The 10,245-nt window shown below is 48.1% G+C and overlaps 1 long non-coding RNA gene across 1 annotated transcript in view; it reads right to left on the reverse strand.

Moving 5' to 3' along the window:
- The window catches only part of LOC146179297 (uncharacterized), a 625,697-nt gene extending 616,400 nt beyond the window's left edge, over window positions 1–9,297 (reverse strand). Inside the window, exon 1 of the long non-coding RNA XR_014700917.1 lies at window positions 8,846–9,297. This is a non-coding gene — a long non-coding RNA (uncharacterized LOC146179297). The remainder of the gene's footprint in view (window positions 1–8,845) is intronic.
- Between the last annotated feature and the right edge of the window lie 948 nt (window positions 9,298–10,245).

The following is a 10,245-nucleotide window of genomic DNA, read 5'->3' on the forward strand; positions in this document are numbered from 1 at the left end:
GCAAGTGTCGTGGAGGCAGCTCCAATTGGATACCTTCCCTAACCCTTTCAAACTATCACTGGTCAACCCAGGGCTGTACACCCCGAACGCACGCTTTGCGATGCCAAAAAGGCCGACCTAGCTCATATCTTACACATGTGCCCTGAGTTCCAACCCAAAGCCGAATGGCTATTATCTAACCCACTACAATGGGAGGCTGCGGTGACCAGCTCCGAACCTGTGGTACAACTGCGGGCGGTGAGCTGAGCTTTGGAAGTCGCCGAAAGACACGGTCTGACGGCCACATCACGAAGCCAACGCAAAGAAGCCCATTGATCATTTGACAAATATGTCTTCTTTTTTTTTTCTTTTTTTTTCTCTCTCTCTTTACGGAAATAAAGTTTTCACCACCACCACGAGAAAGAAAGAACGCGGGAACGCAAGTAACATTTTTCAGGATCAATTCGTCAAGTTCAAAGGCAAGAACTATTTCTTCAGGAAAGCACAGCTAACAAGGGACAACTCCTCACCCACGAGAAATAAAAATTCAGCCGAAGTAAATATCACAAAACAAACTGCATAATGTAGTCGGTAGTAAGTATTCATGATATCAGTACGGGCAGTTTAAAGCTGGAACGAAGAAGAGTCGTCTATTAGAACAGGGAAATAAAACCAGAGGGAGAGGGCCAATCCCGCATAGTATATCTCTTCAGAAGCTAAGAATTTTAAGGTAAAAGGTATTCAAGCATCAGCACAACGAAGAATAAAAAAAAAAAAGGCGAACGCTCGCGGCTTACTAAGCCCTGCAAAAGACGCCGCGCGGCAGCGGCTAGCAAAGGTTCCTTCCTTCCTCGGTGAATTCATTAGATGCGCATTAGACGGGAGCGCATTCCAAAAGAACACAGACAAACGCTTAATTAGACAAGTTTGCCAGGTGCCGCCGCCGGGGCTGCTGCTGCTGCCATGGAAACATGGGGGAAGCTGGGAGTCGTGCACGGTGGCTCCCAGGGAGCACTCACTGAGTTCGACCGCATCATCATCATCATCAGCGATGAGAATTTGTTGTGAAGTGAGCGTGGTGAAAGCTGCAATTACGTCGTTTATTTTAATTGCGCCAGTCACGTTAAAAGTAAACGAAGTCTGGTTTCTTGCTGAGATATCATTGACAACCACGGCGTTAAAAACTCAAAAGGTTATCTGTATGCCGGCACACGAAAAAAGAAAAAAATCCGACGTGCCTGCCACAGCTCGTAACTTACAATCGATGATCAGTTACAAACCAAGTGTGTCAGAGTGGCTGCCATATTAGAAGAAAATGTTATCAGAGTCACCCTGTAAAATCGGGGAAATAACGAGATTAGGAGCAGCTGACTGAAGTAACGCTTTGCCACGGCTTTCTAGTAAACAGGAGTTACAGGGACTGACTGGATTCCACGAGCAGAATGCACAATCAAGTTAGGTCGGCTGATTTAAATTAAGCGTTCTTAGTGAATGCGGCGGCTGCAGGTCGCATATGAGAGGATTAACTGGAGGGATATAGGAGAGTCCATGGCTCTGCAGTGGACGTAATAAGGCTGTTAGTGTAGTTGTATTGCGTCAACTCGGATGACGTTGAGAAGTTTACGATGTCTACAAATCGACATGCTCGAACACGAGTGATATACATTGCTGTTATTAATAACGACGCATATTTCGTCTCATGAGTGACGCCACCGGGCGTCAGCAGATTGGTTGTTAATGGACAAATTATGTAATATGAGAATAATTAATTAATTTTAAGTGGAAATTGTTCATTACTCAGAAAATGCTGAGCCAATTCATCCTGTAGATGAACTAGCTGGTTGATCATTTAGTGAACTAACCGATTAAAATAATTTGTTCATGAGCATATGCATAAACAAACTTACAGGCAGAAACACAACACGCAGCAATAAGAAAAATGCTTTCGCATTTCTCTTACTGCTGCAGACTTAAGTGCAACCCTGGAATTTTTATTTGTTAATCCGCTTGCACTCCAGACCGAAACAAAAGGAGAGAGAAGCGGAAAAATGTAACCCAATTGGTGCCAGAGCTCTCAAGACATAACATGAGCCACAGAACCCTCCAAGAAAGGGGGGGGGGGGAGAGAGAGAGAGAGAAAGGGATACTATACGCGTGTAACAACCTTTGTCGATGGCGACCTTATTCTTCATTCACATTTCCCCAACTTTCCCCTTCAAAAGTTCTTTCACTAAACGCTGGGGCCGTGGCGCTCGCTCCGTCCCTTGATAGCCTACGCATCCTCTTAGCCGGTGCTAACAGATCGCAAGAGCTCTCGACAATTTAATGACAACAGTCGCCATGAATGACCCAGGCGAGAGGCCTCGTGAACGGTCTACATCTCAGGGGTTGCGAAGACGACAGGCAGAATCCGATCCTCCAATGGACGCAGCTCGCCGAGAGGCTACCGCACAGAGACGACGAGAGGCGGGTAGAGCGCAACGTGCCACTGCTTTCGATTTGGTTACTTATAGTTTAGCACGGTTAAATATTTTGCCTTATTTTTGCCTCCGTATTGACGGCTACAAGAACCGACTTATTGAGGACCTGTGTGTGCGTGCTAAACGCCATAACGTCAAACGAGTTCATGCCCACAGGGGAAGGGACTACGAAAGAAACTACGAAAAATGCGCGCTTGGGGGTCGCTTAGCAAAACTTTGCTGAGAAGGGAACGATGACAGAGAGAAAGAAGGAATTAAGGAATAGTCAATAAGGAAAACAGAAGGAGAGAAGTAAAGAAGGAAAGGGAGACCTCCGTCTGCGATCGTAGGGTCCCATCATCGGGTACCATCGCATAGCAGATGTGCGCCAGACTGTGCAGGCACAGTGGGAGGGCGCGAAGCTATCTCACTCTGGAACGAAGAGGGCAGTAAGGCGAGAAAGAAGGCGAACGTTGTGAGGCGGTTGCATGAAAGTCTAAAATGTCGCGAAACGAGTAGGGAAAGAGAAATAAAGGAAAGCTAGCAGGCTTGAAGACGACGAGTACAACGGACGGACGCACCCAGCCACACATGGGGAAATGCACGTGCACATAAACCACCACCGTAGTAATGGTGCAGGGAGGGTGACCACCGGCGGCGGCTCCGCCCTGCACCAGTAATGAGCCCCGAGAGAAGAGAGAGAAAAAAAAAAAAAAATGCGTCCCGGGTGTTCGTCGTAAACGGGAAAAAAGCGGCACTGCTCTGGCCTCGTAAACAGTGCAGCCTTCGGAAGCTCTGTACCAGCGTCGCTGTAACTTCTGACGCAGTTTACTAAGTTATTTGAGGCATGCCCAGTCACCCGAGAATGCGCAAGAAAAAAAAAAAAAACATGATTTGTTCAATTTCATTTGATTTGTTAAATTTCATTTCATTTACCCTAAGACGGAAGTAAAAGCTTGTAGATTATAGTGAGGTAAAGGAGAAAGAAGAAACGGGAAACAAAAACGAAAAGGCAAAGCTCAAAGCACTACATTTATGCGGACTCCGCTGATGTCTAAGTAGCATATAATTTGATATAACGCTGCATTGTCAACATCGTGTGTGTTAAATAGCCCTCTTAATGGGAGCTTCGAATAATTCCAGCAAATTTTTGAGTATCTAGTGCTGTACAAACAGAAGCGAGACTTATGGTCAGGGTAAGGAAAAAAACAAACTAAGACACTGATATGTTAATTAGCGGCGGGAGGCTTCCGTCTACCTGTGCTAAATAAAGTAGTACAAAATAGCATTCGCATTCAATTAGACTACGTCATTCGGAATAGAAAAAGAGAGCCATCCGCTCTACAGGTGTGCCAAAATGAATTGCCTCATTTGTATACCTTTCGCTATTCATGACTAAACCATTTATTCAGATGGCTTAGTGCAGATGTGTCGTACTAATACTGTAGCCAAGATGGTTCGTTCTTAACGCCTGATTGACTAAATTTCTGACGGACACATCGCGTAGAAGTGCAGTGCAGTGCACTGGCTGAACTGCAATTGGCTTGACAATTTTGATGGCAAAAGCAACCTCGTACACCGCTCGCGATCTGACGCAGTTTTAAGAAATCAAGGTACAAAGTCCGCTTTGTCATCTTTAGTTCTTGATGTCATCAGATGAACATTTAGTCACAAAGGCATAGAGGGTGACAATGCCCGTTGCGTCACTTATGCGTGTTTGTCACGGACAGCTGACTCCGCGGACGACTAGTCTAAAAAGGCAAGTTCACAGTCCCTCCTTCATCCCCATTCGATGACGCCTCCACCGTGCTGCACTTTACTGTAAAGAAGACTGTGACCCTGATGCTGGGCGCCTAGCCTAGTCCGTGAAAAGACGTCCCCCTACCACCACCGACCCTCTTTTCCATTTCTTCTCCCCTTCATTTCAACAGCCATACACCCCGTCCCCTGGAACAGAAACTGCAGTAAACACATTTACGGCCTTTCGCGTTCGCCTTTTTCTCTCTCGCCCGCTCACCATCAGCAAGCAACGCGACCGCATGCAGGCAGGGCATAGGGGCGTTCTTTGGCTGACAACAAACGGACGAGCCTGGGACAGACGCGGGAGCAAAATATCCCATCACCGTTCTCCTCCGCCCTGCTAGGAGGATGTCTCCAGAGCCCACCGGACGACGAAAAATTCCTCGCCGCGGCCGGCGGTCGCAGTTTCCAGATGGCTGAACAAGCATCGCCGCTGCCCTCCGACGCAGCAGCACCCGCCCTGTGCACATGCAGGTACCGTATCGACGCGAATTTAACGCCACCCGCCAGAAACACAGCGTTTGAGAGGAAAAATTTAGTGGAAAAGGAATAAAACGTTCAAGTAGTAAAATAGAATATAGCGTCGAGACAGAGAGAGAGTCGCACGCGTTCAGTCAAAACATTTGCAGAATAACGTTTATGCACTTTCTGGCCCTTCACCAAGTGCGTCGAAGACTAGAAGTTGGCATTGTGTTCAGAGTAGGATTATACGGTTATGAATTAGAAGGTAAAATAGGAGCGGTGTCATATAAACTCAATATCGAAAAACAATGCCCAGAGAACGCCGGACTTTATAATTTTCCTCCTGTGCATCTCTGATTTTTGGTTCATATGTCATTATGAATAATCCCGCCTTCTTTATTATGGCGCTGCGCTATTCTGGCACACCAACATTACGCAGGGTTGATCAAACAAAATAAAAATTTTTAGAAAAATAGATCACCTCGAAATTCCTGAAGCTATTATAGAGAGGCGGTTGCTAATAACGTACATGTCTGTATTAGCGGCGCATAGGCAGTACTGCTCGAACTGGCGTTTCGGTGTGGCGGGTGCCGTTTCTGACGGCTTATTAGCCCCCATCTGTTCAAAACACCCTCTGAGCATGTGTTTTTTAGTTTCGAAGTGTAACTGGTCACAGGCAGGGGTCAAGTGGATGCAGCTAGCACAGAACCGGGTCAATTGGAGAAATGTGGGAGAGGCCTTCGCTCTGCAGTGGGTATAGTCAGGCTGATGATGATGATGAACTGGTCACAGGGGGCAGGTTGAAGTTGGCCTTCATCGTTGTACCGCGATATGACGAAAAAAAAAAAAAAAAGAAGACGCCACTCTTTCCCAGAAAACAGAAACGTTATGAGCTCGAAAGGTTGAAAAATATAATACAAGCGTCGGCATCACATGTCTTTTTATAGCCTGCCAAATAAACACCAGCCCAACTAGAAACACTCCTGGAATATATTTTATTCAGCACAGCTGCTTAGCGATTTTTTTCCGCACGCTGTGCTCACTGTGTAAGCGTTGATACGGTACATTGTCCGGAGTTATGCGTTTTGCCTGCACCATCGGCCACTGACTGTCGATGCCCTTGAGGCAATGGAGATCACCTCTTGCTTCCTTTCGCGAATTTCGTTCAAAATTCCGGCGTTCAAACAATGCGTCGTTAAGCCAGATGTCAGTTGTCTGTGTAGGCTTTTTTTACGGCGGAGAGCCGGGAGAGCGTGAACAAGAGAGCGGGACAGATGGTGCTGCATTCGGTAAGAATTTCCCACCACTTCTTACGGAGAATGCCGCAGTGACGGGAGCAGAAATCCGGCATCGCCGACGCTCGTGTATGTGTTTGCGAAACGGTTCAAGGACTTCATTCTCGTACAGTCCGGGGGGGGGGGGGGGGGGGGGGGGCATCATTGCTACGTGCACGCCTGGACCCTTACGCTCGTGATTCTTGTTTGATACACTCGCACACAAGCCCCCTCCAATTTTTTTTTATTTTTTTTTCGTGGGAAGAATGGAGCGCACTCTTGAAAATAGCGGACACACGCATGACTCCGCCAAAGGAGAGTCGGCTTGAATTTCGTTAGCCCTTAGCAATACACTATGTAGCCACAAGTATTAGTTTCTGCAAACTGAGTCAAGTAGTGAGGCGAAAGCATTTAAAGACTCATGCTGTCGTGGAGAAAATGTGTCCCGCTTTAGCGGCGTTCTGATTGGCCGAGGTCGAGACCATAGAGGTCTCGACCAATCACAGAGCACCACCACAGTATGCGCGAATGCGTGCCTTATATGGCCATTTGATAATCAATGATCAATTACTAAATAATGAATAAATTAATAATTACTAGTTGATGACTAATAATTAATCAATTGTTAGCTAATTAATGATTAAATGATTCCTAAGTAATTATTTATTTGCCTATCCATTTACTATATAGTTAATTAACCGCTTAACTGAATTAATTTGTAAAGAAGATGAAGAAACAACGCTGCGGCATCGCCATCACCATCGCTGGTCTCCGGCGGTGGACTTGAAGTGACTTCGGCATACGTGCGACGCAATACTTGAGGAGGAGCCGGCGCGAATGCTGGAGCGTACGTAGCTCAGTGGCGCAACGCCGGACGATGAAACTGTGGGCGTGGAGAACGGCATTGAAGGTGCGACCGGAGCTGATTGAGGAACAGGATTAGGGAGGACTTCAGATACATGCTGCTGGATTGCATGGCGAAGCTCCGGAACTAGGTCAGTTGTTGACGTCTCCTTAACATATGGCTGCAGGGACAGTTGTCGCGCGACTTCCTGGCGTACAAAAGCCTTGATGTCTTCAGAGAGGCTAGATGACTCCCTCTTCGCGGCTAGTCTAGCAACTGATGTATGAGGCTGGCGAATCAAAACACGCTCCTTCCGGAGCTTGTCGTAGCTTTGACAGAGGTCATAGATTTCCTTGACCGTAGTGGGGCCTTTCGCGATGAGCATGTGGAAAGCGCCGTCATCAATTCCTGCGCGGACATGACGTATTTTAACGGCCTTGGTCATGGTCGGGTCAACGCGACGACACATATCAACAATGTCCTCAATGTAACTGGTGAACGTTTCACCAGGCAGCTGCAGTCGCGACCGAAGACGCTGTTCCGCGCGGAGTTTTCGGACGGCGGGGCGGTCAAAGACATCAGAAAATTTCGTCTTGAAATTCGCCCAGGTGGCAAAGTCCGACTCGTGGTTTCGAAACCACAGATTAGCGACGTCGCTCAAGTAAAAGATGACATTATTGAGCTTACGATTGTCGTCCCAGTTATTGTGACGGCTGACCCGTTCGTAAGTGGTCAGCCAATCGTCGACGTCGTCATCGCTGCTTCCACTGAAGGTAGCCGGGTCCCGTTGAAGCGCACCTGTGCAGGTGACGGGCGGAGGCAGGTGCAATGAAGTCGGCTCCGTCATTGGGGTAGTCAATGTTCTGCTGCGAAGTTCCAGGGCGAGATGGGTACAGGGAACCTCAGATTGACCTCCACCAAGTGAAATGTGGATTTAATGGTTGGTTGGAACGTCTAGCGCTGGCAGTAATTCGGGCACAGCAGGATCGGAATACCAGCCGCAGGGCACAGCTTCAGCGCGAGAGAGATGGGCGCCGGAGACCAGCGATAGTGATGGCGATGCCGCAGCGTTGGTTCTTCTTCATCTTCTTTACAATTGATTAGGTATATAATTACAAGTCAGTGCCTGTTGAGTAGCAGGATGCGGCACTCAGGCTTTCGCCTTTAGTTGTTAAAGTACCTCGTAATTATTCCTGATCTTACTCTAGATTAAGTGTGCAGAGATCCGAGAGCGGAGAGCTTAAAGACTTCAGTATAGGCAACCTGCAAGAAATGCTGTGTCGATCGCCGCGCCTTAACACATATCCTAGCAAGAAGAGCAAATACTTCTGAGGCGGCTTTTCAGGGCGTTTTTACGCCACCTGCATGAGCTGACAGGAATCGTATCGCGCGCTCTGTCGAAGCTTCGCGTGGCGTGTGTCAGATAACTGGGCTACATCCAGAGCGCCTGCGTAAGGACGTTATCTGTCACACGCGTATCTATAATGGTGCTGAACATGCCCGGTCGTTTATCGCGAACCAAGCGGCTAACAGCAGCATTTTTGAGTCACGCTGCGGGACGATTGCAGCGCTACCAATGCAGTGCAGGTTCCCTATACTATTGGAACGATTATTACTAGTCTTATTGTGGACCAGGATCCCACTTACGCTGTCGCTTTACTAAAGTGCCGATGATTTCGTTTAAGCAGGCAGGGTGAATTACACTGTGTAACTGCGGAATTCGAATAAAATTCAAAACGGCTACCGGCTTTCAAGAGAGGGATTTAATTAAACGCAGCGACAGTGTGGAACTTCAAAATGTTATTTTTCTTTCCTTGGGTAAACCTAAATATTACACAGCTTCACCTCAGCTGCTCTGCTAAGGGATGCCTTTCTAAAATTTCGGCATTGCACAGTACAAATGACGTCAATGAACGCAAGACATTGAGAAGGCCACCCGATGGCAAATGGGATACAGACATATGTTATCGACGCGGTACTCATGGGAGCATTGAGCGGATGAGAGGTTGGATATTATTTCCACTAACCTTTGCTGCAGCTGAGGAAACGATGTGCTGAAGGCCACACACACAACACTGAATCAATCTGTCGGGTCTGTCGGTTCTTGCGAAACAGGACGACAGTTCCTTAGGGCACCTAGTGCGGACCACCAAGTCCACACATGACCCACCCCGAAGCACGCGTGGTTGTACAGCTGCTGATCAAAGTGGACGTCTTCTTTCCAGATCATGTCTGCAGCACAGCACCACACACACAACACTAAATCAATCTGTCGGTTCTTGCGAAACAGGACGACAGTTCCTTAGGCATCTTGTGCGGACCACCAAGTCCATGCATGACCCACCCCGAAGCAGGCGTGGTTGTACAGCTGCTGATCAAAGTGAACGTCTTCCTTCCAAACCATGTCTGCAGCACAGCGCTGCACCTTCGGGAACGGGCTCGCTAATATATTATACGACCCCCGATACTGCTGCACGGCGTCCGTATTAGGTGACACTGTCTCCAGAAAAAAAGAAAAAAACAGAATGCGATTATAGCGAGGCGATAACAGTGGACAGCCCAATCCCACTCCCGTCTTGCTGCTTCTGCAGGCAGCAGTTTGCCGGTTATGGAAAGTTGGGCCGTCACGATTAGGCTCCAAGTATGCCCGTCAGCGTTGCTGCCAGTGGCGATGACATTCATAACTCGGATTCCGGAAAGCAGGCACTGGTATGCACTGGTCTAGCAAGCGCCAGTGTCATTCGTGAGAAAGGAGGAGTGCTGCCGTTGACCAGTCTTCTCGTTATCGTCGCGGACCCAGCGGTAGGTGTCCGATCGAAAGCGTGATAACCGCGTGACGCCGCTCGCTCGATGCCGTAGGCCTCTTACGATGTGATGCCTTGATGCCCGCTCGTTGTTCTTTTGCAAGGTACCAATACGAGGTCCCGCGCAGACTGCGCGGACGCCTGTCTGTTGGGATCATGAAGTTCACAATCTTTGCCAGAGACTGTGTTGCTGCTTCCTAAAAGAAACAAACTTTGCGGTTGATGTTTGATTCGTAAGGAATTAGCGTCCCAAAGCGACTGAAGCTGTAAGGGACGCTATAGTGGAGGGCTCCGGGAGGGGTCCGGTTAACTTCGACCAGCGGGGGTTCTTAAACGCGCATTGTTATCGCACAGTGTTTGGGCCCCCTTCCTTTCCCCTCCCCCGAAACGCGGCCCCTGTTGCCGGAATCGAACCTAGGCGTCGCGGTTTAGCCTTGTGTGTAGGCCATTCTTCCACCGTGGTGTAGGCGAACGCCTTTACGACGGAGCTCTTGTGGACAAATAAACTTCTAAGGTGCAACTAGAACCACGCCTTAAAATAAAATGAAAACAACTGAACAACAATTGGGACGCATAGTGAGCTGCTAATAGCACGGTCATATCGCACCTCAGGAACCTGTATG

This window comes from Amblyomma maculatum, chromosome 9, assembly GCF_055883805.1.
Source record: "Amblyomma maculatum isolate TAMU_Amacu chromosome 9, ASM5588380v1, whole genome shotgun sequence".
NCBI classification, from domain to species: Eukaryota; Metazoa; Arthropoda; class Arachnida; order Ixodida; family Ixodidae; genus Amblyomma; species Amblyomma maculatum.